General features: G+C 42.5%; 1 protein-coding gene across 2 annotated transcripts in view; it reads left to right on the top strand.

Moving 5' to 3' along the window:
- The first annotated feature begins 8,253 nt into the window (after window positions 1-8,253).
- BAHCC1 (BAH domain and coiled-coil containing 1) overlaps window positions 8,254-18,359 on the top strand; it is a 110,580-nt gene continuing 100,474 nt past the window's right edge. Inside the window, exon 1 of one of the 2 annotated variants that reach the window (XM_083148800.1) lies at window positions 8,254-8,559. The gene's annotated coding sequence lies outside the window, so the exon portion shown is untranslated. Of the gene's footprint in view, window positions 8,560-8,887; window positions 9,212-18,359 lie in introns of those variants that run through there. The other variant, XM_083148799.1, reaches the window with a different exon arrangement.

Raw genomic sequence — 18,359 nt, 5'->3', positions numbered from 1 at the left:
CGAGCCCGAATACGCGTCCCCTCACGGGCTTCACAGGTGTCCGCGTCCCCTCGCCACGCTTCGGGCTCGCTGCGCTCGCCACATTTTCTATTCTCAACTCCACATCGACGTGGATAGTGGGGGGATGAAAAGGTCGTAGGACGCGTACCGCCGCCCCTCGCGGGCTCGCTGTGCTCGCCACGCTTCGGGTTTGCGTTGATAGTGGGGGTGGTACAGCCTCAAAAATGACATTTGGGGGCCATTGAACATGTTTCATACTAATTTCAATGCATTTGGATGCTTTTCTGTTAAAAAACGCATGCGATTTTGTAAAAACTGTAAAAAACGGCAAAAATCGCATCCAATCGCATGCCATTGCATGCCACTATATATGGCATGCGATGGCAGCCGTGATAATCCACAAGTACTGCAGATTGTTAGCAGATCATGTGCTCCAACAGATCGTGCGACCATCACACAATCTGCTAACGATCTACTAACAATCAGGATCGATCTGGTGTGTACACTGTCATGACACCATTGGTCGCTATTACTCCTATCCCTCTTTCTTTTTATAATATATATATATATATATATATATATATATATATATATATACACACACATACAGTATCTAGAAACCCCCTCATGTGCTTTTGCCCCTAACATCTATAACTGTTGCTTGTGTAGCGGTAGAACACCTTCAGCTGCTGCAGTTGACACAGAATAGAAGAGCCCTGGGAGACGGTCACATGTGTCTCCTGGAAATCACTGGTTCTGTCCATAGGATTTGGGGGTCACAGGTGCAGTCTGTAGGATCTGGGGGTCACAGGTGCGGTCTGCAGTATCTGGGAGCCACTGATAATATGTCTGTAGTATATGGGGGTAACCAATGCTATCTGTGGTATCTGGGGGTCACCAATGCCATGTATGTGTATTTGGGGGGCACTTCTATCTGTGTCACCACCGGGCACCTGGCATGAACTTACGCCACTGTCCCCTACGGTATACAGCTGCTTGTGACCATTGTGGTCACGCTGTGAGTGGGGGTACGCCTGGCCATTTTTATATTTTTATTATGTATTCACATGGCATCTTGTCCCTGTTCTTTCAGATAGTGCCTTAATAAAGTATTTTTGGATTTTTACGAAAACACCCCAATGTGTTATTTCTGTTTGTTCAAACTGTGAGAAGGGTACGCTGACCATTAAGGCCCTTTTAAGGAAATGAGGATGAGTTGGGGTACATTCATTGATAACCATCAGGGGTTGAATCATGGAGTTTGTAGCAATCTTATGGTGTGTACACACTGGGCGATATGATTGCTGGCGATATATTGCTGGGGGGGGGGGCGCTGCTGCTGTCACTTGGAAGGGAGGAGGGAGGGAGCAGCATCACGGGGTGGGGGGGGGAGCAGCAGACGCTGCTGCTGTCACTTGGAAGGGGGGAGGTCGGGAGCAGCGTCACGGGCGGGGGGCAGCATCTGGAAGGGGGGAGCAGCAGCAGAAGGGAATCTGGTACTTATGTAATATCTGGGCTCCCGTTTTTCTTATTAGACCGCGTCCCCTCGCCACGCTTCAGGCATGGTGGCTCGCTGCGCTCGCCACACTATATAAAATCAATTCCATGCGTAGTTGGATAGTAGGGGTATTAAAAAATGGGGTGCATTTAACATGGGAGCCCAGATAATACATAAGTACCAGGAATCCTTCTACCGCTGTCCTCCCTGGCACTGATGGGGGAAGCTGCTGGGAGCATGGGAGAACACACGGGAGCACGCAGCTGGCGAGTTATCGACAGCAGCACTCCAAATCACTGGCAATATGGTCGCTCAGCGACCATATTCCCAGCGATATTAGCCAATATCGCCCCCGTGTGTACACACCTTTACACATATTTATTTGCTCTCATTTTTCCTCCACATGGTACGATGAGAGAAATAAGAAAACAGTGAGATATTAGATGAGTAATTGACTCATCTAGTATCTCCCTGCTTTAGAGAACAGGCACAAGGGGCATGTACACTTTATTGTGCTTTACAATTGGAACTTTAGTGGTATTGCGTCCCATAAGTGGATTCAGGCGGTGGTGGTGGTGGGAGGGGAGGGGTGCAGTAAAAAAATATATATTTTATTTGAATTGCAGCCACCAAGGTGAGGCTGCTGCTGCCAGCCTGTTAGCCCTCCCCCTGCAGCTTTGATTGATCAGCCCAGCTCGGCCTCCAGCTTTCAGCTTTGTGGGCTTGGCATGATCTGTGCAGTGAACGCAATATTAAAGAGGGTTGGCACTGGCTGGTGGCATAAACATTTAATCTGATAAAACATATACTGATAACCAACATTAATACTGCATTAGTAAAATACAAAGCAGTAGAAGGTTGGTGGTGTCCCAAATTGTGCATGGGTGAGTGGCTGTGGAGGCTGACATGAGGGGAGAGGAGGAGGCTGGCATGAGGGAGGGGGAATGCTGCTGAAATAGGGGAGTGAATGAGGGGGCTGAGGCTGGCATAAGGGGAGTGGGTGAGGATGCTGAGGCTGACATAAGGCAGAGGCGTAACTCTCGGAGGCAATGGAGTCATCTGCCGCCAGGCTTCTGGTAGCAAGGGGGCACCTCTCCTCCCCTGCAAGTTTGATCAGTTAATGTCACTTCTGTGGCTGACTTCCCCTCCTCATAGGATAATGGATGTCACACTCTTTTTAATTATAAACATGTGCTGCAAGGTGTACATTATGTTCTGTAATAGGGGGCAATATGTGGGACTCTGATGTGAGCATTGAAGGGGGCAGTATTTGCTGTGGGAAAAACAGTGAAGGGGTAATATGTGCTCTGTGATAGTACAGTATATGGTAATGAGTGGGATGCTCAAACATCCCCGGCCCCACTTTGCCAGCATTCGCCGGCTACTGCATCCATAATAATCGCATATGCACTAACATATGAGATTAGTAACGCAAAGAACAGCTCTTGTGTGTCCCTCTCCACATGTGCAGATTGACGTGGCCAGCCGCGAAGCATGCTGGGAGGGATCCGTGACGGATCCTTCTCACAGCACTGCGGAGAGAAGCCCATAGGCTTCTATAGGGTATTGCCATCTTTAACTGGCAATACCCCCTGCAGTGGTACCGTGGTATGAGGGCTGTGGTACATAATAAAAATGCTTTACTGCATCCCGCCGTATGTGAAGTGAGTCCGTGTGAGCTGTGGGGTGTCAGTGAGTGCTGTGTGTCAGTGTGTACAGAGACAAGGTCAGTGAGAGCTGTTGGAGGGGGGGTGTCAGTGAGTGCTGTGTGTCAGTGTGTACAGAGAGAAGGTCAGTGGCGGGGGGGGGGGGGTGTCTGTGTGATATGAAATGAACAATGAGGCAGCTATTGAGTTGCAGATGCAGTGATAAAAATCTAAATTGTTGGACACTATTTAAATGCAGGTATTTATTCCATATCTCTTTTCAAGACAGTTCCGAAATGTCCCATCATTTAGACAACTACAAACAAGCTTAGAATACCAGCTAGCAGGTAGGACATAAATTTGTATATTGGATATTGTATGTACTGTAAGTACTCAGTGATGACCCCAGGGTTATGAATATGAGGGTGTGCCTTGTTTCTACGGTATTCCCTGTGAGGTCATGCCCCTTGTTATGATAACAGGATAACAGACACAGAACTCAAACATCCGGAAGCACTGCTTATAGTGATGGGCGACTTCAACAGTGCCAACCTGTCCCAAGAGCTACCGAAGTACAGACAGCAAGTCAGATGCCACACCAGGGAAGGACGTACCTTAGACCACTGCTACACCACTATCAAGTCTACTTACCGGGCTATCCCCCGGGCAGCTCTGGGCCTCTCTGACCATTGCATAGTCCACCTTCTACCAACTTACACCCAGAAGCTAAGGTCAGCTAAACCAGTGGTCAGATCAGTCAAAAGCTGGACAAACGAGGCAAAAATGAAGCTCCAGGCCTGTCTCGAATGCACAGACTGGGGAGTCTTTGAATCCCCCGCTACAAACCTAAACGATCTGACCGACACAGTGACAGCCTACATCAGCTTCTGCGAGGACCTGTGCGTGCCAATCAAAACAACACGCACCTTCAACAACAACAAGCCATGGTTCAGCGGTCAACTCAGGAAGCTCCGTCGGGCAAAGGAAGAAGCCTATCGCAGTGGTGATATTGTCCTGTACAAACAGGCCAGGAACTCCCTAACACGGGAAATCAAGCTGGCAAAAAAAAGATTCTCAGACAAGCTGGCGAACAACCTGTCAACCAACGACCCCGCGTCAGCTTGGAGAGGCATGCAAGCTATAACCAACTACAAGATCTCTCGAACCCCCTCCACCATGCACCAGAAACTAGTGAACGAGCTGAACGATTTCTACTGCAGGTTCGAGAAGGAAGCTACCTGCATAAGTCCTACCCCTGACCGGGGCAAAATGGCTTGCCCACCCTCCTTCCAAAACTGCCACCCCCATACTCTCCGGGTGGACCAAACAGAGGTAGAAGGAATGTTCAAGAGGGTCAACCCTAGGAAAGCTGGAGGCCCAGACGGAGTGTCTCCATCTGCCCTCAAGACCTGTGCAACACAGCTCTCCCCTATCTTTACCAGGATTTTCAACACTTCACTAGAAATGTGCAAGGTCCCCACCTGCTTCAAAGGCTCAATTATCGTCCCGGTTCCCAAGAGCTCAACTGCGAAAGACCTCAATAACTACAGGCTGATTGCCTGTAGTGGTCATGAAAGTGCTTGAACGTATGGTGCTGAACCACCTGAGAGTTGTTACAAATGCTCACCTCGACCCCCTGCAGTTTGCCTACTGAGCAAACAGAAGTGTCGAGGATGCAGTCAACCTAGGGCTGCACCACATTCTACAGCACCTGGACAGTCCAGGCACCTATGCAAGGATACTATTTGTTGATTTCAGCTCGGCATTCAACACTATCATCCCTCACATCCTGGAGCCAAAACTCCGTTCACTAGGAGTCCCTGAACCTACATGCTACTGGATCACTGACTTCCTGACTGAAAGGAAACAGGTGGTGAAAGCAGGCACATTCATTTCAAACACATGCACAATTAGCACCGGTGCCCCTCAAGGATGTGTCCTCTCCCCCCCTGCTCTTCTCCCTCTACACAAACGACTGCACCTCAGGAGAACAGTCAGTAAAAATTATAAAATTAGCAGACGACACAACGGTTATCGGCCTAATCATGGATGGAAACGAGTCGGCATACAGACGGGAGGTGGATCGGCTAACTAAATGGTGTAGCGGAAACAACCTTGACCTCAACCCCCTCAAAACGGTGGAGATGGTGGTGGACTTCAGAAGGAAACCAAATGCCATGCACCCACTCATACTATCTGACAGAGTAGTGTTGAGGGCCGACTCCTTCAAATTCCTAGGAACAAAGATTTCCTGCGACCTCAAATGGGGTCCCAACATCATTACAACTGGCAAGAAGGCTCAGCAGTTGTTGTTCTTCCTGAGGCAACTCAAGAAATTCAACATCCAGCAGGAGCTGCTGCTCATCTTCTACACTACCATAGTAGAGTCTGTCCTTTGCTCCTCGATCACAATCTGGTTCGGAGGAGCAAACGAGAATGACAGACGAAGGTTGCAAAGAGTGGTGAGGATGGCAGAAAAGATCATTGGGGCGGAGCTCCCCACTGTCCAAGAACTATACCTAGCCAGGGTCAATAAGCGTGCAGGAAAGATCTTGGCGGACAAGCTACACCCTGGCCACAACCTGTTTGAACCCCTTCCGTCAGGCAGACGTTTTAGGTCCATCCCAGCAAAGACGACAAGAACTACAAAAGGCTTCTTCCCAATAGCTGTCCACCAACTAAACCGTATTGAACGTACCAAATACTAAATACTAACTCAAACTTTTCTAGATACATGTGAAATGTATGTGATGTATGTTTATGCCTCTCTTCCCACCCCCTTTGTGTTACCTGATTGATGCTGCACTGTTACCACAAAAAATTCCAAGCATACGCAAGTATACCTGGCCAATAAAGATGATTCTGATTCTGATGAGGTTATGTCCACTTTCCCAGGAACATGTGCGCTGGAACATGCAACAGAATCCTTCCTATCCTGGTGCCTTCCTTTCATTTCCTTCTGGATGCACCCCTGTTAAGTCTCCTTGTAGATTAGAGAGGAGTTCTGTCTTGTTATTTGAATTTTAACAAGGGCTTGTAATAAGTATGTTATGGTGGAAAAAATGATTGCCATGAGCATTAGAAGAGAGAGGAGGTCACGATTTGGCGGCTCAGGTGCTTACCCATCCAGACGATTCGGCAGGTGTTGCTGTTCAGGGTCCATATGACACTTAGATGGGTGCTGCCATCTTCCTGGATCACATGACAGCACCAACAAATTCTATCTGCAGCCATTGTCATTGTCAGCCAATCAACAGACACCAGGGGGTATAAAGGTGTTCAATCCACAAGGATCTGCTGCTAGTGCAACCCTATCCTTCAGCTTGACTGCAGCGGTGTCCTGAGCTCTCATCAACTGTTCTGAATCAGCTCCAGTTTGGTTGATCCGGTTTCTCTGCTGGAATTATTTCTTCAAGTCTTTGGGCTATTTCACACGCCCTGGCTCCTGCTGGGCAGCGAAACCCCGCACATCGAAAAGCCGTGCCGCACACCGTAGTTAATACTCAACACCATTATGTCCATTCACACGGGATGGCCACGGCCCGGCCGCCCGGTTGCAGCCGGATTCCACCACTAGAAGGGACGGCTGCTGGGCTTTGGCCATCCCCACCATTCTAAACTCCTGAGTGCGGCACGGCTTCTTGACCGTGCAGGGTTTTGCCGCCCGGCAGGAGCCGGAGCGTGTGAAATAGCCCTTCCGCTTTGGTCTGATTAATCATTTTCTCCTCTGGAAATTTTTCTTCAAGTCTTCAGCTCCAGTCCGATCAATCCGGTTTCTCCTCTGGAATGATTTCTCCAGTCTTCAGCTCCAGTCCTGTCAATCCGGTTACTCCTCTGGAATTATATTTTTAAGGCTTCTGTCTTCAGCTCCGGTCAGTATTCCTCATTCTTCGGTTCTGGTCCACTCCTCTGGTAATTCTCTAGATAATACTCTTCAGTCTTTACACTTCACTCTGATCCAGTCTTTAGCTCGTAACTATTCTTTGTTGACTGTGCCAGTTCAGTGAGATAAGGACTAAGGTCCCGCATGTCTGGGGGCTGCTAAAGTCCACACATCCTTGTGAGGTTCTTGGTGAAGACCACCCTTCGTGTTAGAAACTGGTTCAGGACAACCTCTTTCACTAGTTACTGCAATTCCTTCCGTTGATGCACAAGCACTACATAAAGCCTGCAAAACTGCAGTTGTATCAGAACTCAATACTTTCAGCCGGGTCCACAAAAAAAACCCCACTAACGTGACAGGGAACAGCAATTCTATACCTTGCATGGGCTCAACAGGATCATAATTGCTTCAATTCCACTGAGGAGCAGATGTAGGTTTTGCGTGCTTTTGAGGTTGGGACAGATGCGCTAAATCACATAACAATTATCAACCCTCCCATTTTGGACCAATACAATGTATCTTACCCCACTGCACCTCATCCATTCACGTGATGTGATTCACCTATCACTCAAATTGTATGTTGCAGCAAAGAGGCTCTGTTGCTACGAACAGGAGGAAGTGGTGGAGAGGAATAATTGCCCCATTTACCCTCTGGAGCTGTCACTGTCAATTACTAGTAAACATACAACATTGACATGAATGAGTAGACTTGAGACTATTTAATAAAGTGACCATAATGCAAATCTGTCCAAATAACATAAACGTGACACTCAGTACAATTACTTATATAATACCTTTCATAAGCATCACACGCAGTAGTCATCACACCTGATATCTGATTGGCTGCTTTCAGTTAGCCCTTAATGTAAATCAGTCTTATAAATCAGTCTTATTTTATAGAGGGTGTAAATGGTAATTATTCTCATTAACATTTATTAGTAGTTTTATAATAATAATAATAATAATAATAATAATACTATAACGGAGTTAAATATAGTTAAAACCAAAATTAAAATGTGCTGCGCATGTTGCAGTGTAGGGAATGTAGGCTGATTACACATCGTCCTCCTCACAGTGCAGTATAGACCATGGAATGTTCCTCCCAGCAGTGCCAGCACAACACACACACAGACAACTCCTCAGCAGCTAACAAACCGGTTACAACCCAGGGAGGAGTCCCTGACGTCCCGCCCAGGGGCGGGGCCAGGCAGGCATGATGGACAATAGCGGCCCCGGGAGCCTGGAGGGAATATCGCGCGGCTGCTTTAAGAAAAGTCTCTGCCTCGGGGCACAGCGCACCGGGAACCGGCGGCCAACTGATGACCCCCCCCGGGGGATCCCAGCCTGTACACGGTGGCCGCTGCCGGGCCCACAGCAGGACTCCCTGTTTCCCGAGGCATTGCGGAGCATGAGCTCCGGGACTGGCGAGAGGGTGGGGAGAGGGCAGGCATTGCACCATGGGGGGTTGGGTGGGGGGTGGAATAGACATGCATACTTTCTCTATGGACCTAATTCTGTTTCTTTTAGCTAAGGTAAGTGCATTTCCCCCAATAAAGACACGGATGTCCCTGCACAGCTGTCTGTGTGTGTCTATGTGTGTGTGTAATGTCATGTATTCGTGTCAGAGGTAAAACCCTTTTCCATTCCACAGAGGCTAAACTACCCCTCACTGCCTAGGCACCCTGGCATGTAGAGAGTTAAAGGCCAGGAAAAGAAAACAACATTTAAATGCCTGGATGAGGGGGAAAGAGATTAAATTTCGCTTCTCTCTCATCAATTTTCTGTTTAATGTCACTGGGACTCCATTGTGGGAGAGGAGATACGTCACACAGCCATAAATTTGTGATTATACAGCTACCAGCAGCCTCTGCTCTAATTGAATGGATTTACTCCATGCAGGCAGGTAGAGACCCCTGAGCTTAAGATACCTAAAAAAAAAATTCAAACCTCAAACAAAATAATATCAGAGCAAAAACCCAAGCACAAAGGATCTGTACAGTGACCACGCAGCAATCAAGGCCAACTTCCCCTTTCTGCTAACAACAATAAAAGCGGCTGAGGAATCTGGCTGATCAGGAACGGTTCCCCCACCCTGTTGTACAGCTCTGTGCTGCTCAAGCCTTCCCCCCGCTTCATTTTTTTTCAGGGATTGCTAGAAATGAGTCAAGACAACAGTCTTTGTAGGTAGGTGATTTGTCGTGTCTTTGTTTTTTTTATTTTTTAGAATTATAAATCTCAATTTTTTTTTTTTGCTATATAATGGTATTGTCTGACTGGTAATGGACGCTGACTGAATGATAATAAAAACGTAAACAATTATCTCTATGTATAGCTAGAGATATATAGATGGATAGAGATATTAAGATATTATACACAGCGAGTGATTTCTCAGAAGGATCGATTTGGTACAATTTTTTTAATGTGTGGGGGATATAAAAATGAAAATATTTCACACGTAAGGATTTTTTACCCTATCACATAAGGAAGAAAGGATAAAAGAAGAATTCTGCAGTGGAAAAAGTAAGATCACATAACACTGGCCCACAATTCTAAAATTAGAAAACAATCCATCATGGCAGATCTAACAACCTTATGTGTGTATATATATATATATATATATATATATATATATATATATATATATATATATATATATATATGTGTGTATGTATGTGTGTATATATATATATATATATATATATGCAAGTAAAGTGACATTGGATGATTATTTTGTTTCAACGATCATTGTTGCTCATGAGTTTAATACAAGCAATGACTGATTTCGCGTCATGTATTTAATATTAATTCAAGAAGAAAGTGAACGTTTCGTTTAGGAAACGCTCATCCTAGCTTTTTTTCCCCCCTTTCACTAACATCTTATATTTTTAGTAGAAACAATTAATCAGGAGAGTAAATTAGCTCATTTTTTTTTCATAATTTGCATTGATTCCCTACGTATATATCCAGAGCAGAAATTATACTGCTTTAGCTGAAAATAAAATAGATTTTTATTTAATGATTTTTAATTAAATTCATTGACTTTTCACTTTATAATGAAGTCAGGAGAAATGAAAGCTAAATCGTCTTATTTTTTAGCACTTTTTTTTTAAATTTCTCTTAAAAAAAAAAAAAAAAAAGCTTTTAATAATATACATCTGATTCTGACTCTTTTTGAATAACCTCCTTTCCTTTAGCATTTGTTATTGCCCAGCCTTTTTTAACAGGCAGCTGTTTGTTAGACTGTTTCTTTTATATTTCATTATTGATAGGGCTTCTGCTGGTTGCTATAAAGTCAATTTATAACGATGGACTAAATTAGAGAATCTTGGGTTCTAAAAATAAAATATGAGTCTAAATTATGCAGAATGAATTCTCATTTTAAACGAAATTGTTTAGAATGATACAATACTGTGCTTTAAAACCAATATTAGTTCCTTTTTTTCAATATATGTAACACTGTGAAATGGTTACATTTTGCTTTCGGTTTCATAATATTTAGAATGTGTGCTTTTGTCGTTTTTGTGATAGAAGTGTACATTATATAAATCCTTATGTAGAGGATAAATAACTATATATATATATATATATATATATATATATATATATATATATATATATATATAATTATGAGTCTTTATTATAATAGACTTATAACGTGTCTGTTCTCAGGCAGTTTCTGGAGTGTGTGTGGCAACAGAGAGATCGGAATGAGCAGGGCGAGTAGATCCGGGTGTGAGCCGGGTGGGTGCCATGTACCCTGCCTGCGGGGAGTCCTCATGAGGTCTTTGTTTCCGCTCTGATAATTGTATATCTTGATTTGGAAGCAAACTTTCAGTAGAAGGACCAGATAAAGGCGTTATATTTTTTTAATCAGGAAATCGGCTTATGGTGTGTTGACACCACAAACAGAGACCGCAGTATTTCAATGTGAGTTTCTATCCCAGATCAGTGTTACCCGGGTTCGGCCTGAGATGAAAGGGACACACGTTAGGAATATTAAATAACGTAGAAAATATTCCTGGTGTGTGCTCCAATGTGTAAAAATATTCCTGGCGTCTAAATGAATCCATACGTGAAGCTCGATTCCATCAGTATTTATTCTGATGTGAATTGAAGCCACATTGTGACATTTGGGAACGTACACATTATGCTGGACGTACTTCTATTTATTGCCTATGTCTTACAGTGTATTTTTATCTCATCCCCATGTGCCAAAAACGGCTACGTAGAGAATTATTTTAGAAACGCCTTTATTTCTAGAAGCTCTCACTACATTTTTGGGCACAATGGTAGGTGTTGGGGAGAATATTTTTTTATTTTCATTACAATTGTGGGACCCATCGTTTATGCATCTTTGTTTTTCAAATATTTTCGTGAAAAAAAAAAAAAAAAAAAATGAGCAGTTGGAGATTGATTTGTGCTTTGACGTATGAGAGTTTCTTCAGCAGAGGATCACTTAGCTGGCAGGGTAGATAATGGGTCCCTGGAATCTGGAGTTAGGGGTGTGCGCTCTGCGTAAATGCGCAAGAGGCAGCGCTACTCTTCCCCCGTCCACCTCCCTTTGGGCAGATTTTTAAGAGCTGTTTGGTCCTACAGGGAAGAGGCTCATGCTACATCCCCAGCACGGCTACAGGAAGAAATAGAGGTCTTTCCAGCATGCAATCCCATCTGGGCAGCTCATCCATCACCTAGCTGTCCGTGATTCCAAACATCAGCTGCACTCAATAGCATTGATCTGCCCAAAGTCCGTGTTTGCATTGATAATTAATAACTAACAAGACTGGGCTGTAATAAACCCTCGCTGGATAGACACATGCAGCACATCGTGCCATACCCTCCCCCTAACGTTCTTGGGCTGATCTTATCTGGGCCTCTGTAGGGACAAAAGGCTCCCTGTCAAGGATCTGTGAGAAGGCTAGTCCGAGGGTCATACCGATTATGGATCTCAGTACGAAAGGGTTAACGCGAACTCTTAAACAGTGATATACTGTGTGTGTGTGTGTGTGTGTGTGTGTGTATATATATATATATGTGTGTGTGTGTGTATATGTGCTCTCCCAGCTTTTCTTAAACAACGTGGGAAGATGTAAAGATTTCTCTCCCCCACCCCCACCTCATTTCCCTTCCATATATACTCTTATCCTGTTTTATCTTTGCCTCTTTGCAATTTGCCACCGGATCTAGCGCAGTCCCGCTGCATCCCTTGTTCAGGCAGCCTGTAATGATCACTCAGAGCCGCGTTTGCAAATACTATGAATATTTGGGTGTGTGAAGCAGCCTCTGCTGTCTGCTGTCTCACATCACTGCCACTAATTACCTGTTTATCACAACATGCTCCCTCTGACATGCAACAACTCGCTTCATGGAACCGTTTTCCCAAATCTTTGCCTGGATCGGGAAGTCTTTGGTATGGGGGGATGTGGCAGGTGGGGGTGATAGATTACCATGCAGTATGACATTTTTTTTGTATCTGCTGGGGGCCTCTACGAAAGTGTTATGGCTCCTGAACATGTGTCCAGGCCCTGCTCTGCCTACAGTGCCCTTACTTAGATACATGGTCCCGTGACTTTTTTATTGTGTTTTTCTTTGCTATAGATCAATTACCCGGTGAATGGTATTTTTGGGCCATTTTAATTGTATTATCATTACCATATTAGCATACATGAAAATAAAATGTGATTCAAAACAGATGGGAGCCTAGCTCTGATAACTTCATACAGCCCTGCTCTTTGTACTAAGGTGTGTGTGTGTGTGTGTGTGTGTGTGTGTGTGTGTGTGTGTGTACACTGCATATATTCAGCTTCTACATTTAACGAGGAATTAAATAAATCGTGCGAAAGAGGAAGAACATAGCCTATAAGCATCACTGAAAGCGCAAGGAAGACCCTATTCTACAGCACAGATGTGGATCTAACATGCTGTTTGCCTTGTACATATACGGCATATAAGAGATATATATATATATATATATATATATATATATATATATATATATATATATATGTATAATCTGTACTACCACGGATTACCCAGTATTTACTTTGCCACTTTTGCCACAAAAATAATAATATTGGTGTGTCTGTGTGTGTGTGTGTGTGTACACATCTATCTATCTATCTAAATCTGGTCTCGTACACTGCACTCCCCACTACCATTCCCAGGGTACAAGAGGGGTGTGAACACTTTGTTTAAACCCCACAAAATGAACGAAGCTCACAAATACATCCAACACTCCCACTGAACTCCACGTAATAATAGGAAATGTATGTTTTACAAATTGCAATATATTTTTATATTTTAAATTAACCATCAGCGCCAAAATCTTAGAATGGAATGCATTTTATGTATGTGTGTGTGTGTGTGTGTGTGTGTGTGTGTGTGTATATATGTATATATATATATATATATATATATATGTATGTATATATATATATATATATATATATGTGTGTGTGTGTGTGTGTGTGTATGTATGTATATATATATATATATATATATATATATATACACACACACATAAATTAAGATATTTTATTTATATATATATATATATATATATATATATATATATATATATATATATATATATATATATTATAGTGTGGTGTATAGTATGTGCATTAATATAACAGTGAATTATTATAGTGGATGCATAATGAAGCTACAGAGCAACTTAAACTAGGATATTCTCCTGTTATATTTGTTCCTAAATTCTACAGCAAGGCAGAAATATATTTATTGTTTTATTCCAAGTCTCATTTACAATGTAAACCTGTCTAGACTGACAGGAGAGGAGAAGGAACGCATTATTTTACAAGTGAAGTAGCGGTGAATGGCTTTGATGCTGAATCCCAGGAATACAGAATTCACTACACTTTGTTGGGCACGCAAGACACTGGGGTGTTGGTCAGTGGGGCTGAAGACAGAAGCCTTGCATATTTGAATCCCCTATTATGTCCTGGAAGGCTAGTATACAGTAATACAGTAACACAGATTGGCTGTTTGTGTGGGTGCATTCCAGAGTACAGATAGATAGATAGATAGATAGATAGATAGATAGATAGATAGATAGATTTACAGTTTCTTATATAGCGCAACAGGATAGATAGATAGATAGATAGATTTACAGTTTCTTATATAGCGCAACAGGATAGATAGATAGATAGATACATATACAGTTTGTACAATGTCATAGCTGGTTACTGGTGAGTGTGGGGTGCACATTATATATACCACTGTGTGATGTGTGTGTGTGTGTGTGTGTGTATGTATATGTATGTGTATATATATATATATATATTACACATCTCCGAATTTTGCTGAGTATAATAATTTCTGATCATTTTATTAGGGGTTCTATAAATCAGTAATATAATATCCATGGGTGGATCAATGACTGCTACATGTTGTAAGTAGGGGATGTGCTTCATTTTATGTGCTGAGAATAGTCACCTTTTGGAACCCATGTTGTCGCTCATACGTTTTTTTTCCCCAGTTTATTTGATTTTAATATGTATCCTGGAAGTCAGACAATAAATGTTGTCGTGTCTATTTTTTCCCCATCTGTGCCCGGATGTTAGGGTACATTCCAATAAAAGCCTGGGGGAGGTGAACACAATAAATAGGGACAATGGGCTGTAAGGTGCCTGTCCTGTGTAATGTAACAATACACTCCTGTCCATTGCCCCCATTGATATGCTTCATCTGCATGGGAGCTGTGGCTAGGCCATGTCCCCTTCAATTTCCTGATACAGCTTTTGTATCCTGTCTCTCCTCTCTCCTTATTTTGTCAAAAGTCATTTTGCATGAAGTTGTACCATGTGTGTTTCACACTATCTGTAATGTGTGACCTGGAGTCATTTTGTGAGCACTTGATATGAACAAGGATCGCAGTCCCATTAATTGAAATAAATGGTGTCTTTTTAATGGAGAGGAGTGTATTTAAAAGGAATAATGTAACTTTACTGTACATTTGGGCAACACTGTGGCATAGTGGTTAGCATTACAACTTGAGGTCATGAGTGCATTACCAAAAATGGTCCTATCAGGGAGGAGTTTGTACGTTGGGTGGGTTACCTCCGGGTGCTCATTTTAATTGGCACACTCCAAAAACATACTAGTAGGGTATGACTGACTGACTGACGAAATAAATAACCCTACTTGTATATTCAAGTATGGCTGTAAACTCCAAAGGTACAGAGCCTGATGTGAATGATTACTACTCTGCAAACCGCTGGTGCTATAGAAGTATTCAGTAATTAGAAATGGTTAATAAATGACAACATTAGATTTGAAATCACCTTCGAGTCTAGAGGTCCCTACTCCACATTACAGTAATATAGAATTCTGTAAATTAAGAAATATTCTAATAACGTTTTTCCGTCTATCTAAATACTGTCAATTAATGGTATCTAGCAAGATTAGCGTTTGAATACCGTGTGTTTGTGGGACCATTACTGTAACTTTTCCAAATGGATCTCCGATGCATGTTTAGTATTTATTCAGTTTGTTAAATAGTCTATCCTTTTTTTTTAATCCAAGATAAAGCATGACAATATGTAATAAAAATCTCTACACTGAGAAAGGCTAGAGCAGATCGTGACACTGAATTGGATTTTCTAGTGCTAAACAAAAAATAAATTCTTACTTCTGTTTTTTTGGAATCTGGACTACATATAATGTTCATAGACTGGAATATGCATAAACAATATTTGTTGTTTGTGCTAATAAGCATTTTCTTCCAATGATTCTGAAAAGAATAAATGCTTTATAATATCGTATCTATCTATCTATCTATCTATCTATCTATCTATCTATCTATCTATCTATCTATCTATCTATCTATCAGTAACTGATTGCCACATTTCAAAGGGCTTGGTTTTAGTCATACCTTAATACTGATTGGTCAGTAAAAAAAAATACATCAGAAAGAATAAAACAAATCTCCAAAATGGCTTAAAATGAGCATGATTGTTCCTATATAGAACCCAGGTGTGCATTATGACTGCGTTCTATGCACCTAACAAGACAAAGAAGTCAGATTTGCTGTACTGTACCTGTGTGATAATGGGCATTCTCCCAGGTACTTGGAAGAAAGTGAGAAATCTATTGGGTTCTACTGTTAAAGCAGAAAATTCTCTTCTATTAAGACACAATACATAATGTAGCAGAGTATATGTAGGCGGCTATATGGCCTTCTGAGGGCGGATTGATGGGTGGCATACATTGCGCAATTGTTGGCACGCTTTTGCGCAAAGCTATCTCCTCTAAAGTAGATTACAGCGCAATAACGAAGGGTTAAACTGCCCTGCAAATAGGGAGATTATTCCACCACCCCATTATAATTTAACTCCGTCCCTCTAGAGAGACCCATCCTCCAGCAAACCTCAAGTCCTGACACAAAATAGCTAACGCACTGAATCTGCCAGGATTTTCACGGGGTCTCCCTGCGCATCCATTTAATGCCAAATCACACTTCAGGTTTGAAGCAGGGTATCCCCAGGGCCACTTTAACTGGAAGGAGGGGATTATATAATTTATACTCCATTTGATGTATTTAACATCTGTATTCGGACTCTTCTACCTCCCTCTGCGATAGTTTACTAATACCCCAGAAGTAAAGGTATACCCTAATATTGATAAAAGCACCTCATTTAGCTGTGAGGTTTTACCATAGTGTTAATGTTACATGCATCACGTCTATTTCTTCAGGACCCAAATAGGTGGTGGATGTGCGCAGCACCCAAGAGCGCGGCGCAGTCATGGTGATAATAGTGCGCAAATGCGCATCAACGCAAATCTGCGTGCATTGACATATTTCTGAATAAACCGTTGAGTGCTGGGCACACTCCGTGGCAGAGTGGTGCCAACCAAGCCACACGGAGACAATTGCCCCATGACGTCCAAAAGTGTGATCTTTCTCAATCGTATTCACTAATAGTAATGTAGTGTCCTTTTGGGAGACACCTAAGCTCGTGTTTTTCTATATACCGTGTAATCTTACACAGTGCACTTACCCACACAAATGGATCACACCGAAAACAGTGCCACCTAAAATATGCATGGTGGGTTAAACCCAAATGTACACTGAAAAGTTATAATAAAGTAAAACAAAAATCTGTCTGCCTGCAAATTACTGCCTCACAGCGCTGAGGTCATGGGTTAGATTCCCACCATGGCTCTAACTGTGCGGAGTTAGTATATTCTCCCCGTGCTTGCGTGGGTTTCCTCCGGGTACTCTGGTCTCCTCCCACAATCCAAAAATATACTGGTAGGTTATTTGGCTCCTAACAAAATTAACCCTAGAAAGTCTGTGTGCGTGTACATGTGGCAGGGAATATAGATTGTAAAATCCACTGGGGCAGGGACTGATGTGATTGTTCAAATATTCTCTGTAAAGCACTGCGGAATATATGTGCGCTATATAAGAAACTGGTAATAATAAATAAATAAGTACTGTAGGAGTAGAATGGCAAATATTACTACTGCCCCAGGTAATAGAACTCCATATGAAGGATTTAGGCTAGCTTGCTCAGATGAGAAGAGTAAATATTTACCTAAAACAGCATTATTTGTGTTAGTGGAAGGGAAGTGTACAATATATACTCATTATATTTGGAGTCAGCACAATCCAACAGGAAGGGAGACCTTACTATGGTTATTGCAGCGTGCTGGACACAAGGCTATCTGTACTGCCAGGAAACGGCTTGTACTGAGGGGCACAATGGTATGGGAGTGACCCTCTGTTTACATCATGGAAAATATGATGTTATTTAGCTCCTGTATCTATAAATGCAGAAACACTCGTATGTTAAATATCAGTTGTAAGGAGCTGCGTCCCCAAATATCCCTAAAGCGATTTCTATGGTAATCGTTGACAATGACGCCCTAGATCCATGCAGTTTATTCCGCAGATGTCCTTGGCTCCCCTGCAGTTATTCCTCCAGAACGAGCACCCTTCTCTTCCATAGACATGTTCGGTTTTGGATCTGTTAGAGGAACACAGTCTTAATGTATTATATTCTCATTTACATGTATTCTCTATAGACCTGTCAGATATTGGGGGAAGATGGGAGCTCTTTATATCGAGCATAACCTGGACTGGTCGAAGATATTTATGGGTCATTGTTAAATTATATCTTTGACAATTCCATTATAATATGTATAATATAAATGATATGTACACTGAGTATTGGTCAGTATTTATTCAAGATACAGTAAATCGGTGCCATAAAGAGTAGTATTGTGTTGTATACTTCAGTTTCATGGCTTTATGAAGGGGTTAATATTAGTATACTCACTATTCACCCAGGTCATAGATGTTCCTCTCCAG

This window comes from Crinia signifera, chromosome 6 (assembly GCF_055691185.1).
Source record: "Crinia signifera chromosome 6, ASM5569118v1, whole genome shotgun sequence".
NCBI lineage: Eukaryota > Metazoa > Chordata > Amphibia > Anura > Myobatrachidae > Crinia > Crinia signifera.
The sequence above is the reverse complement of the archived record's forward strand: the minus strand, read 5'-3'. Positions and strand labels throughout refer to the sequence as shown.